This window comes from Gossypium hirsutum, chromosome D01, assembly GCF_007990345.1.
Source record: "Gossypium hirsutum isolate 1008001.06 chromosome D01, Gossypium_hirsutum_v2.1, whole genome shotgun sequence".
NCBI classification, from domain to species: Eukaryota; Viridiplantae; Streptophyta; class Magnoliopsida; order Malvales; family Malvaceae; genus Gossypium; species Gossypium hirsutum.
The window spans coordinates 12,844,903-12,856,954 of NC_053437.1; positions in this window are offsets into that span (position 1 = coordinate 12,844,903).

The window sequence follows — 12,052 nt, forward strand, 5'->3', positions numbered from 1 at the left end:
CATAATTAACATGCGGTGACTGCAATAGAATTGCAGCTAAAAACAGGAAGAGTGAAATGCTTTTTCATGCCTATATATAACTTCTGGTAAAAGAAAAAGTTATATTTACCATAATATTGGTATTCCTTTTTGTATGTTTAATTATTGTGAATGATTTATGATATTTGTACCTTTGACGATGATGGTTGGATATGAGTATATTTTATGAATGCACCGTCAGTATATAGTTCCATAAATTATTAATTAATGATAAAATGGCACACTATTATTGTTGTAGGACAAAAAATATTGAAGGACTTGAAAATAAATAATGTTAAATTTATTAAATATAATTAAATATTGATTATAGTAATTTTTTTATCTTTTGAGTTATAGGTTTCAAGTTTTGGGTTTTCGATTTTAGGTTTTGATTGTCAGGGTTTTGGAGTTTTAGATTTATTTTTGTATATTTATTTAAATGTAACAATTATAAATAATATTTATTTTTAAAAAATAAAGTTATTTATATTTATTTTAAAACTCTTCAATATTGTTTGTTTTACACAAGTGACGTTATGTCTTCTTATTATTAACTGATGGTGCATGAGACCTATACATTAATGTTGAATTAAATATTTTCCCACATTCTTTTATAAAGTTTTTTTGATAATATATTTTTATTAATTTTTTATATGTATTGGTTGTAGGTATGACAAAACTCTCATTCGGTGGATTTCAAACTACCTCATTCTGAATATTTTTTTTTACTGGTTGAAGTAAGACGGTTTTGTTAAGGTAAATATACAGCGGTTTTAGTAATTGTTTACCCCACCTCACCCAACCCTATAATAAAATTATCATTTTAATCACCTATATTATATATAACTATAAAAAAGATAAAAATACAAAATTACATAATAGAGTAAACCTTAAATTCTTGCAACTTATATATATATATATATAACTATTAAAATGATAATTTTACCATTTTCTATAATGTATTTGTTGTATAATAAAATTGTGTATTCTATATTTCTTTCCCCTAAAAAAAATCAAATTGGGGAGGGTAGGAATGAATGTATTTAACATTCATAGTGGTTTATTATTGGTTTTCAAACATCCCTAATGAGGTAAGACGGTAGAGAACATTAATTGGGAAGCGATCCCACTACATTGTTATCCCTAACTAAATAATCCTAAAAACATCAGTTTGCATACTTAAAATCTCAAACATTTGACAAACATGGTCGTGGGATACGATTATTTCAAAAAAAGAAATAATGATTTGTTTCTAAAGAGGGACAATCATTAGGGTTACCATTCAAATAGTAATAATAATTGCTTCAGTATGAGCAATTGTTTGAGTACTTACAGAAGTGAGTTGGCTCAAATCTTTTTTGTTTAGGATAGCATTTCCTTGTTTGGTTTATGTACAGTGGTAGAAGAACAATTCTGAATGGAAGGTGGAAAGAATGTTAGACTGGTAGTTCATTTTGGACAAAAGGGAAAGTAGAAAAGGAAAAGCATAAGGGAACATCAAGCACTTGCTTTTTTAGTTTCAAGGGACAAACCATTTAAAGATCAAAAGGGGATTTTTCCTCTTTTTTTGAATAAAATTATTTTGTTATTGTAGTGACAATAATTTGGAGTTCACTTTCACCTGTTTTAATTTATTTCATCAATATTATTTCTGTCAATTATGATAATATGGGTGACAAATATAAATAATGATCGTGACATGGTATTCTATTCCATATTCAAATCCAATATCATAATAAATTGTTTTCCCCTCCCATCGACAAGAAATTTTAACCATACATAAGGATGGTGATGAAAATCATAAAAATGGCTGCAATAAAAATAAGATTATTGTAGATCTCTGACTTGACTGCATGCATCAGAATGTTGTGGATAAATGACAAGAAAATGTGAGTGCTGCACCATGGAATTGACCTTGTGAGATTTAGTAGATTTTGATGATCTTCACATGTATGATCAATGTTATGCCCAAGTATATTGCAAAAATCCTTTGTTTTCTTCTTAATTACTACTTGTGGTTGTTGGGGATCCCTTTTTTTTTTTTCCTTATATCTCTAACATGAAATTCCTCAGACATATAAATCTATATAACTCTACACCTATCTTTTATCTGCATATGCATTAGCTGCATCTATATTCGGATCCCCTCAAAATCCATGTGAAATAGAACTGCTGCTTGAAGAATTTCAGGATATGACACTTCAAAAACTTGTTGCAGGTTTAACTATTTTATTTCATATCCAATTCCGAGCATGTAAAATTTTACAAATTTTAAAATGTCTAACTATTTTTAATTAATATGATAAAGATATCAAATTAAATCTATATCTTATATGATATATATAATTATTTAATAAATTTAACGATTAATTATTAAGATTTTAATAATAAAAAACTATTGGACCATGCAAAACAATGTTGTTTTACCCTAAACAATGCTGTTTTACCTTGATCCCTATTTCCATTTATTAGCGTTATTATCCCAATCATTTTGTTTAGGTTAACTATTCTTTATGCACACACATTTTGTGTGAGAAATTATAATTACTTTTATAAAAAAAATAAATATTACCAATTGGATGTGCTAATAATGTATATTGATTTCTCAAAAAGAGAATATGAGTTTTAATTTTGGAAGTGATATTGTGAATAATAGTCTCGAATCTTAAACTCAGTAAAACGATTATGATAAATATAAAAAATGTAAATATTTAAATGATTATATAATATAAATACTAAAATAATTAACAGTGAAAGTATAGAGTAATGAGAAGTAACTGGTTCTTTTTACCGCAGTTGAAAATAAAAATTGATTAATGTTTTAATATGATTAAAAAAAGCCAAATTACTATTGTAATTTTACAAATTTATATTTTTTATTTTATAACTTTGTTTTTACTTATTTTTTTAGTTGAGCTAATAGTATAATTTAATTTTGGCATAATAATTTATTTGGCCCTTTAATTTTACAAAAAAAAAATCATCTTAGCCCTCTATTTAATTTTCACCTCTTTTAGCCCTTAAACTTCCATTGTTTATCAAATTACCTCAAAATGGATAAGAAAGTTAACATTTACCAACTTTGCTAACGTGGCATACACATGGCAATTAATTAGTTTTTTTAAAAATTAAAAGTATTAAAAAGTATTTTTTATAATTTTTAAAATTTTTAAAATTTCAAAAGTTAATTAATGGTTGGCGTGGCATCCATGTGTATGCCACATCCTTCGTTTTTAGGTAATTTGAACAAACAACACAAGTTTAAGGGCTAAAAGAAAGACAAATTAAATAAAGGACTAAAATGATTTTTTTTATAAAATTGAAGGGCCAACTCAATCAACCATTTTCTATATAGTACACATAATAAATAACATACTAAAAAACTACTATTATAGTTGAAAAGTATTTTTGAATCCAAACCATAATTTTAAGCCAAAAGTAATAGTAAACCAAGAGCTTTTTCAACTAAATCATATTTTTAAAGAAGGATTTCAACGTAAACTAAAAACTTTGGTTGTTGCGTAAGTGTTTTTTTTTTTTTTTGGCTGAAATCATATTCTCATCCTTATTCAAAAAAAAGTTCAATATATCTTCAACTTGATAATATCATGTTTAAGATGTATATTTTATTTTCTTAAAAGTATTTTTTTGACAACAATGATAAATATTATTAAATTTTTCAAAAGTAAATTTTTACCACATTTTTAACCTCAATGATAAACTAGTCCTTAAACTACTACACTTTATTTAATCAAATACATGTTCTTCTATAATTTTTACAAATGAAAACCCTTATTTTAATTGAATTAATAATATATTTAATTTTTTTACTAATATAAATGCTAAATTAATTTAAATATGATATATGAAATGAAAGAAAAAGAATTTTTAAAAATAATAATTAACTAATTCTTAGATGGTGTTTACAAACTCTAGACTAATTTAGCCGGACCCATTGGCTGTGGAATACAGATTTTGTAGCCCACAACAAATGCTAAACATCAAGACTCAAGGTTGCACTTGCAAACCTACTAATATGATTCAACTAATAAAGTAAATGGAATTTAAGTTTACATTGTAGTCATTTAAATTGAATTACGAAAGCATCTTCTGTTTCTACATTAACCATTTAATGATTCCATCTGGCCAAAACGTGTTTATCCAGACGGCTAAATGACATCTTTAAGTCTATAGTCCATTTAATTAGCTTTCCGTCTCACCATGGTTCCCACTTCTGAATTTATACACTGCCTATTATATTATTAATTTCACGTGAAAATTAGGAGAAAGTCATGTTATAGGAACTTTTTATTTATTTATATTTTATATTTGCGACTCACATTTTGCAATTTGACTGATTTTTGACCTTTTAATTATATGAAAATTGAAAAAAAAAGTTTATTAATTTCAACATGAAAAACATTAGTTCCAGATGTTGCAAAAATACAAGCAACAACAACCTTCTGCCTTATGTTTCTATCAATAATAACTGTATAGAAGAAATTATAAAACTAGGAGTCTAAAATTTAAGGCTTGTACTTTCCTTGAGAGATTCAAAATAAAAGAAATTTGTGTATCTTTTCTTATTTAAGATGTTGAGGTAAATTGTGTTGAATGAGTTGAGTAGCATTCTACAATGTTTACTGCAAACTATTTTTTAGGTGGTGAAGTTACTTACCATATTTGAGTTGGAAATTTAATGAAGTAAAATCTTTGGACTAGTGAATGTGTTGATATTTTGGAGATAATATGGTTCATCTATGAAAATCAACTTGTGACTATTGAAGATTGGATTGGATTCAAGTGCATCAATTCAACCCTTGCTCTGTGGAGATTTAATCGAGATTGTGTTGGAGATAATATCTTTGATAGATTGTACATTGAATGATTATGTTGTAATTGCTATTTTCAAGAAGTTGATTTATATTCACTTAGATTCTATGATACCAAGTTGAAATTGGTATATGCTAAAAGGCTTGTCTAGGTATGTATAAGAGCATATTGAGAGCACTTAAATCTGTTCATTGATGAACTGTTTTGTGAGTGAGTGCAAACTGATTTGTAAATATTGAGTATTTATTGCCCAAGTTCTCAAAGGGGAGAATTTGGAGATGAGAGTTTGTCTTTAGGTACAAAGGTGAGATCTCTATACTTGGAGAGTGATAGTATGATTCACTTGTTGCATTGTGGATTAAAGATAAGTGAAATTACACATTGAACTAGACTGTGCAGAAATAGTGAAACCAAACTGCATAAACAAACCTTACTATTTTTTGTGTTTTTATTTGCATAGCTTTTATAGTGCCAAGCCGTAGTATCCACTACAATCAAGCATTTCCATCAATTGTTTTAATATTCAGTAAACAACTATAAGTAGATTCACCATTTAATTGCATTTAAATTTGTGTTAAGTCGTTAGAAGGGTTGGGCATTATCTTGATTTATGTAGAGAGAGAGAACTATTCAATTAAGTTTAATTGCGCATCATTGGAAGTATATTGTTATTATGTGAGAGTTGTGTTACTACCTTTGGTAAAAAAGAAAAGTTGAGAGTTGAGTGAGTTGGTATGAAGTGTGCAATGATAAGGTTGTAACAATTTTTAGATTGGTTGGGTTTAAATGGGAGCTTGTACTGTGATTCAATGGTTAACTCATATATGGACTGATGCAGCAAACATAAGAACGTAGGTTTAAAGCCAATCTGTATAAACAATTGTGGTGCGATTTGTTGTTTTGTTCATTATTATGTTTTATACCATACTTAAAATGTGACATGGTCCTCCGAATTATTTTAATAACAATGATGGTAACCGTTGGTAATGCTTGCTATACTCCCAAAACAAAATTCACAGAAGAAAATCAATTTACCAACTAATACATGTGAACGAATAAAGAGAACACAAAAAATAATTGAAGTTTCTTCCCCACATACTTTCCTTTCAGAATCAAAGATCCTGTAAGCCGTGCGTAAATTGCATTCCCTTTTCTACTCAAATAAACGTGTTGTGCTAAGCTTAGGCTTTTAAGCATTGCAAGATTTTGCAATGAATTTCATTTTATTTTTATGGATATAGACAGCAGAAATGCGTGTGGAACCCTCCACAAAGACAAGTTTTGCTATTGGGATAGGATTTTGTGTTTCCATGTCTCAAATATTTCTATCAGAATAATGGGTTCAATGCAAAAAAGTAGGCCAAGACAAGAGAAAAATAGGTGAAAACTGAATTCGAGCCCACAATGTCAAAGGTAAATTAACTTTTGTTTAAGAAAGGTTTGCTAGAAATTAATCAAAATTTGTTTTTTGATAAACTACACCGCCTTGTACAGCAAGAAACATTCCAATCATATGAGACCTGGAAACTACTTAAAGCTAAGAAAATGATGTCCCAACCTGCCTCGCATTATGTAAAACCTTTCTAAGGCGACAAGTTCTGACTTGAAATCACGGATATCCTTCATTTCTGCTTCTGGGGCTTTTGCCTTTCCCTTTTTATACCATTACAAATTTATCACTGTAAATTGGCTGATTACTTATTCGAAAACATTAAGTTGATGGGGCCGGTTAAGATGCTTCTGACTTGGGTTGAGTTTGATTTGATTAAAAATATAAAATTTAAATGTTATCTAAATTTATTTATATTTATAAATGTGCCCATATTATTATTTAATATTTTTTAAAAACATTATTTTTATTTAATTTTTAGTAATTTATTTACATTTACAGTTTTACTACCATTACATTATTTTATTTTTCTGTTTTACTAAATATAATCAACTTAACATATTTTTTAATATCTGCAATATCATATATATAATTAATTTTCATATTTTATAAATTACATAATACATAAAATATAAGAAGGAACAATGTTGGTGTAACAAGTCACAACTGCCACTTGCACTAAATGTTTGAACTTGTTTATTTTTGTTGGCATCTTTTGACTATGGTTTTGCGGTTATTTTTATGCAATAATTTTTAAAGAGATTTCGTGCAACAAATATGAGAAATGATTAAAGAAAATGTTGCGATCAAGAAGTTTATTTGAAGAATATCTCTAATTTATTTCAATCCATAAGTTTGATTGGAGTGAAATTCTAGAGGTTTATTCTTTACCGCACTAGCTAAATTCATGAAGACCAAAATGCCTATATATTGAATTTAATACTTATGGTTTTTTGTGGTATAAAGAGAGCTTAAACCAGTCATTGTGAGGAGCATTAGTGAGTGAAATTGTTGTGTATTAAAATTGTTTTATCGGTTTGTAACTAAGCTTTCATTTGGGAAAGTCTTAGAGGGAGGGTTTAATAATTATAATTCTATGGAAGTGAGATTACAACAAGCATGAGTGAGGTTGAACTTAAATCATCTCTTGTACGGAAGAAATTATAGTGAGTTATTCTCTAGGTAAGGCCCCACAAACAAAAGATTGAATCCAAACTGTGTAATCAATTGACTGTGTTCATTGTGTGTTTTTCTAGTTTTAAGTTGTTTTTACTACTACTTGAAATTAACATAAAAACTTAAAAAATAAATTAATACTTTTAATTGGTATCAGAGCTAGACACGAGTCATATTTGGTGAAGATATTGTTGCTGATTTGTTGAGTCATGGAAGGAAGTTTGATCTCCAAGCTACCTACACTCAATGCATAAACTTTTGTCTACTAAAAAGAATGTATGAGAGCATTTACAAAGTACATATAGGAGAACGCATTGAGAGTTGTTCTTACTAGACAAGAACAAATAGTTGTTGTAGTTAATGGTGTTAGCATTCCCAAACTGAGGTAACATGGACTATTGAAGAGGATAAAGCTATTAGCTGTAACTTAAAGGCCCCAAATGCAATTTTCAATGGTATATATTCTCAGGAATTCATACCCATCTCAAAATGCACCACTTGTTGTGAGGCTTGGGCTATTATTGAAACAACACATGGAGGGACAACAAGTGTGAAGCAATCTAAAGCTCCAGATGTTGACAACCATGCTTGGGAATTTGATAATGTCAAATGAAGAAACACTTTAAGATTTCTAAGATAAATTATATGATATTTCTAACCAAGTTTTGGCTCTTGGTGAGGAGTATTCAAATTCCAAACTAGTGTATAATGTTTTAAGATCTCTCCTAAAAAGATCCTCTACTATAGAGGAAGCCAAGGACTTTAACATGATGAGAATGGATGAATTGTTTAGGTATTTGGAAACCGTTCAAATGAACTTGGAGAAGCCAAGAGGGGCAAAATAAAATAAAAAATATTGTCCTGCAAGTTACTTCTTCAATTGTAATTGATTAAAAAAATTACCATTAAAGACTTGTATGAGTAGTTAGCTCTTGTCACTAAAAATTTAACAAAGCTTTAAGAAACTATCTAGGAAGAAAAAATGGTTTGAAGGAGGTTGATGCTTCAATAAATGAAAAGGAAAACTAGTTCTCAATGAAGAAAATCCCAAAGAGAAGAAGAAAGATATACAATATCATGAATGTGAGTGGTATGGCCATATACAATCTGCATGTGCCAATACACTGAAGAAGAATAAGAAGAAGAAGAAGAAGAAGAAGAAGAAGAAGAAGAAGAAGAAGAAGAAGAAGAAGAAGAAGAAGAATAAGAAGAAGAAGAAGAAGAAGAAGTCCTCAACTGTAACATGGAGTGATGATGACTCAACCAGTGAAAAGGATGAAAAAGATGAGCACTTGAGAAATTATTTTTATTTTGCTTCCATGTTGGTAACATAAGTTGCAACTTACTCTAACAACTATAGCGATAATGATGCAGAATTGATGAAGGATTTCATAGTCACTTACAAAACCATTCTTGATAAGTGGAGTAATGAATTTAAGATTAATGTGAGACTAACTTATTAGAATTTTATGTTGAAACATAAAAACTAGAAGCTTTTGAGAAAGCTTGAAGAAAAATTCTCCTTGTTGATTAAAGATTGAGCTAAACTCAATGAGGTTGTAAATGAGTTAGAAACAACTCAATAAATTTTGAAGCATATGTGTTTTAGGAGTAAAAATTTGGATGAAATCATTGTTGTTGCTAGCAGAGAACCTAGATGATGATGTAACGACCCAATTTCTAGTGGTGTCGAAAAAGGCAGTTTTGGGACCTCATTTTCGTAAACCGAGCCCGTACATAAATATTTACGGAGTTAAAGTATATATGAATTGGAATTCAAATAGAAAATTTAGTTGAAATTGTGGTTAATTAGGGCATAGGGACTAAATTGTAAAGTCCAACCGCTATAGATTTTTAATTTATAAATGGCTTGGGACTTAAATTGCAATTAGCCAAAGGTTCAAAACAACAATTATACCATTTTAAATTACATGTTAGTGGATGGTATGATTAAGAGACCATTAACTTGAGTAAAATAAGATTTTTTTAATTAAATTAGGGTTAATTAAGTTAATTTACAACTTAATCCTAGTATATAATTAGAATTTTGGTGGAAAGAAAGAGAATGCCATATTTTGCAACTGATTCTAAGAAAGAAATAATTTCTTGACACCATAAATAGGGTTTTATCAAGATTTTGACTTTAATTTCAAGCAAGTCCCTAGCCGTTTTCTTTGATTTTTATGGAAATTGAATAATGAGAGCTTGATTTAGCTAATCCATGTACTAATTTTTTAAATTGTTAAAGTTTTAGAAAGTTTCCATTGTTAAGAATTGAATGATTTTGGTGTTAAATTGTTAGAAATAAAGCTTAGTACAAGAAAAAAGACTAAATTGTAAAACTTAATTGTTAGTTTCGTACATTAGGGACAAAATTGAATGAAATGAAAAAATTCTATAAAATATTGGTAGGGATTGGAAATAGAGGGCCGCTAATAAGTTTTGATGAAATCAGATTTTAATTTGAAGCCCTAATTTGAAAGTTATGATTGTCTTGATTTTAGTAGGGGTGTTCAGTCGGTTAACCGACCGGTTAACCGACCCGAAATTCTTGAAACCGAATTAACCGACCTCATAAATTTTTTAACCGTTAACCGAACCGAATTTTTTTAAAAAAATTTAACCGAACCGAAATTTTTTTCGGTTAATAAGGTCGGTTAACCGAATTAACCGAAAAATATGTGTTGATCATTTTTGGTTAAAAATTACCCGACTTACCCGAATTACCCGACTTACCCGAATTACCCGAAAATTACCCGAATTACCCGAATTACCCGAAAATTACCCAAATTACCCGAATTACCCGAATTGAATCACTACATAATTAAAAACATTACATAAATATTTGAATCACTACATAATTAAAAATATTACATAAGTCTTTGAATCACTACATAATTAAAAATATTACATAAGTCTTGAATTAACACATAATTGAAATGTATGTTTTTAACATTCTCCATTTATATCCATTTCATCTTTCCAAAATATATCCATTTCATCTCTCCAAAATATCTCCATTTGCATTAAACCTAAAAAAAAACATGAGCAAAAATTTAGCATATAATAGAAATATACGCATTTAAAAAAAACTCAAATAATATAAACAAACGAATAGATTATAAATTAACAAGAATAAGATAGTAGTAAGCATACCCTTCAACTCACGAAAGCTCATGAATCTAGGGTAGGCTCTAATGCATTCCAAGAAATGTCTAAACATTGAATCAATTAAATAAGTAAGAGTGATATGGTAAAAAAATTGAAACTATTAAAATAAAACAATAAACATACCATTTTCAATCTTGTCAAGCTCTTGGATTTGTTCTTCAATCTTTTTTATGTCTTCCTGTGATGATGATCTTCGAATCCAATCTTGAGTACACACAAGAGCTTGTACAATTTTAGGAGTTAAAGAACTCCTATATTGATCAAGCACACGTCCTCCGATACTAAATGCAGACTCTGAAGCAACCGTAGAAACCGGTATAGCTAACACATCTCTCGCAATTTTTGAAAGAGTGGGAAATCTAGGGCTGTTCACTTTCCACCATAATAAAATATCAAAATCTTCAACAAATTCTTCATTAGCCTTAGCTAGATATTTATCCAACTCAGATGTTTTATCCTCACCACAAATTTCCAACTCACGCTTTTTATACAAAGCTTGCATTTGCCTTTTCATTTTTTGTTGTGGTTCACCAATAGAAACATGTATTGACACACTCGATTGGCTACAAGTACCATGAAGTGGAGGCTTATACTCATCAAACAATTCATACAAAGATTCCTTCAACTTTTGCATCATTTCACAAGCTTTTTCAGAACTAGACATTTCACTAAGTGCAAATTCAAGATACTTTAGTTTTTGTCTAGGATCTAAAACACAAGCAACAAACATAAGCAAATTCATCTTATCAATATCACCCCAATACTTATCATACTTCTCTTTCATCTTGATGGCCATAACATTGAAATCAATATTACTATTTAACTGAGCATCTCGTAAAAGAATATCAATTTCAGAAAGCTCATCAAAAAATTATTAGACGTGACATATGAAGTGCCAGATATACGCAAAGTGACTTCATAAAAGTGTTCCAAGAAATCCCTCAAGTTTCTAACATTATCCCAATCATCCACACTAGGCCAACCCTCTCCCCTTTCAAGTTCAGCACTAAAATTTGTATCTTGCTCCTCAAATCTCTCAAAAGCTCTCTCAAAGTTCTGAGCAGTGTCTAACATTAAGTAGGTCGAGTTCCACCTAGTACAAACATCAAGACACAACATCTTTTTGCACTCTATCTTTTCCACCACAACACACTCCTTAAACTTTTGTAATCTAGCTGGAGATTGTCTCACATATCTAACAGCCCCCTAACACGTTCAACAGATTTATTCATTTCCTTTAAGCCTTCAACAACAATCAAATTCACAATGTGTGCCATGCATCTCATATGAAGATATTTACCATTTTGAACTAAACCCCCTCGAGGGTTAAATTTCTTTCTCAAATAACCAATAGCAACATCATTTGAACTTGCATTATCAACAGTAACAGTAAACAACTTATCAATCCCCCAATTCAACAAGCATTTCTCAATCACCATCCCAATGGACTCACCCTTATGACTA